This window comes from Henckelia pumila, chromosome 4, assembly GCF_033568475.1.
Source record: "Henckelia pumila isolate YLH828 chromosome 4, ASM3356847v2, whole genome shotgun sequence".
Lineage (NCBI taxonomy): Eukaryota > Viridiplantae > Streptophyta > Magnoliopsida > Lamiales > Gesneriaceae > Henckelia > Henckelia pumila.
Genome location: NC_133123.1, coordinates 80,211,186 through 80,214,684, shown reverse-complemented (window position 1 = coordinate 80,214,684; position 3,499 = coordinate 80,211,186).

Here is a 3,499-nt window from a genome sequence, read left to right as displayed (position 1 = left end):
AAACTCAAGAACTAAGCTGTCTCGAGTATGCTATCCCGCTACGATGACTGCTTTTACCTTACAAGGCAGTAGTTCCAACTTCTGGAAAGCTACAACAAAAGATTGTATCAACAACTATACAACCTAAACAACAATCAACGGTTCATGAAAATCTCTTTACCGTTCTTCGTCCAACTCTCGACGATCAAATGCTGCTAACACAGGGCTCGACAACTCCAACGAATCTGTACGAATACAAGAGATGATTGATCAATAACCACGATCAACTTACAAGCCAAGTTCATAACTCAAAACGGTTCGAAACTCCAAAACTCAAACCGACGGCATAACGGCTATAACTGAACAAACCGGCAACGCAGATAGCAGTTCAATACCGATATCAACTCAATTCAATGCTAATACAACAACAACAAGACAAACCCAACAAATCTCAAAATCATGATTTTCGAAAATAGCTTCCAAAAATCATAACAATTCCGAACGTAACAAATCTCAAAATCATGATTTTCGAAAATAGCTTCCAAAAATCATAACAATTCCGAACGTCGCTCTAATTCAAAACCAACAGATAATAAACGATCAGAACTCCGCCAAGAACAACATACTAGAATCTAAATCGATTCTAACAACATCCGAAAAACAAAACATATCCGATCGGAGAAATACTTACGGTATAACGGAGCTCCCACTGCAGTGATCACTAATCTGCCTTCAGAAATAAATTCCAACGGCCGGATCGAGCTCGGAAGGAAATCTGAAAGCTCAAAACTCCAAAAGGGGCGTTTCAATGGAGGCTCACGGTTGGAGAGGAAGATGGAGGCTTCTCCAATCAAAATCTATGTGTAGATAATATATAAAAATCAATATTTGCGTTTTAGTCCCTGAAATTTCCAAAATTTGCAAAAAGGACCCTGATCAAAATCAAACCGGCTCGAGAACTCTGTAATCCCTGATTAACTCAAATAAACTCATTTAAGATAAAAAAAAAAACGGGGCGTTATAATTCTCCCCTACTAAGAAAAGATTTCGTCCTCGAAATCAACGAGAACCACAACTCATAAGATAGAATAAGAACTAAAGACAGTAAGAAGAACTCACGTCATCCAAATAACTCTGGAAAACGCTGTCTCATGTCAGACTCTGTCTCCCAAGTCGCTTCCTCGACTCCGTGACGGCTCCACTGCACTTTCACTAACGGAATCAACTTGGTTCTGAGTTGCCTCTCCTTCCGATCAAGGATCTGAATCGGTCGCTCAAAGTAGCTCAGAGTCTCGTCTAACTCGGCTTCGTCAGGCTGAAGGATATGAGAAGGATCTGGATGATACTTTCGCAGCATAGAGACGTGAAAAACGTCGTGAATACCAGATAAAGACGGAGGAAGTGCAAGTCTGTAGGCAAGATCGCCTATCTTCTCGAGAATCTCGTATGGACCGATGAATCTCGGAGATAACTTCCCTCTCTTACCGAATCTGACAGTGCCTCTGAACGGAGAAATCTTAAGGAAAACGCGGTCTCCCTGCTCGAAACTCAGAGGTCTACGTCTGACGTTCGCATACTTCGCCTGTCTATCTTGAGCTGGCTTCATTCTGGTCTGAATGATCTTAACCTGCTCTGCCATATCTCGAAGCATTTCCGGCCCCAAATCTGGTGACTCGGACAAATCATCCCAAAACAGCGGAGATCGGCACTTCTTGTCGTACAAAGCCTCAAAAGGCGCCATACCGATACTCGCTTGGAAGCTGTTGTTGTAAGAAAACTCGACAAGAGGCAAAGAATCCTGCCAACTAGTGCCAAAGTCTAGCACCACCGCTCGCAGCATATCCTCTAACGTCTGGATAGTCCGCTCTGACTGTCCATCTGTCTGAGGATGATAAGCTGTACTCAGATGCAATCGAGTACCAAGTGTCTCCTGAAGACTATGCCAGAAGTGCGAAGTGAATCTAGGATCTCTGTCTGAAACGATCGACTTCGGCACACCATGAAATCTCACAACATTGCTAACATACAACTCAGCCATCTGATCATGACGATACGTCATCCTGTACGGAATAAAACAAGCAGACTTCGTCAATCGGTCGATCACTACCCAAATAGCATCGCATCCTCGAACGGATCGTGGTAGCTTCGTGACAAAATCCATAGAAATGTGATCCCATTTCCATTCAGGAACAGATAGACTGTGCAAAAGACCTCCTGGTCGCTTCCGCTCTGCTTTCACCTGCTGACAATTCAAACACCAAGATACAAACCTTGCTACATCGCTCTTCATTCTCTTTCACCAGAACTGACTCTTCAGATCGTTGTACATCTTACGACCTCCAGGATGAATACTGAACCGACTGCAATGAGCCTCTCGGAGAATACGCTGTCTCAACAACGCAACATCAGGCACAACAATACGGTTATTCACATACAGTACATCATCTCTAACCTGGAATTCAGACTGATGCCCAGATTTGACTTTCTCTACTGAAACCTGAATGCTCGGCTCAGACTTCTGTGCTTCTCTGATTGCAACAAACAACTCTGGTTTGGCTTGAATAGCAAACACTCTGATAGTCTCCCTATCTGTTTCAAACTCTAAACCAGAAGTGCAACAATCATCGATCAACTGAGAAACACCAATAGTAGAAAGAGATAAAGAACAAAGCTTTCGGCTCAAGGCATCTGCAACTGCATTCGAATTCCCGGGATAATACTTGATTTCGCAGTCAAAATCTTTCAACAGATCTAACAATCTTCTCTGTCTCATATTCAGCTCTGCCTGCGAAAATAAGTACTTGAGGCTCTTATGGTCAGAAAAGATCTCGAAAGACTCACCATAAAGATAGTGACACTAGATCTTCAGTGCAAAGATGATCGCAGCTAGTTCAAGATCGTGAACCGGATAACGGGTCTCGTGCGGTTTCAGCTGTCTCGATGCATACGCTATCACATGCTTATGCTGCATAAGAACACAACCCAAGCCTCAGTTAGAAGCATCACAATAGACTGTGAAACCTCCAGTACCCTTCGGAATAGAAAGAATTGGATCACTGGTCAGTCTCCTCTTCAGATCAACAAAGCTAGCCTCACAATCTGGAGTCCAAACAAAAGGCGCATTCTTCTGAGTTAGCTGGGTAATTGGCTTGGAAATAGACGAGAAACCCTCGATGAAACGAGGGTAATAACCAGCTAAACCCATGAAGCTTTGGATCTCAGGTACTGATGTAGGTCTAGGCCAATTCATAACCACTTCAATCTTGCTGGGATCAACAGAAATTCCATCTTCATAAATAATATGACCGAGAAAGACAACTCGATCTAACCAGAATTCACACTTAGACAGCTTGGCAAACAACCGCTCAACTCGCAAAATCTACAATACGGTCCTCAAGTGCTCTGCATGGTCAGTACGGTTCTTTGAATAGATAAGAATATCATCGATGAAGATAATGACAAACTCATCTAGATAGCGCTGAAAGATACGGTTCATCAAACCCATAAAAACCGCTGGAGC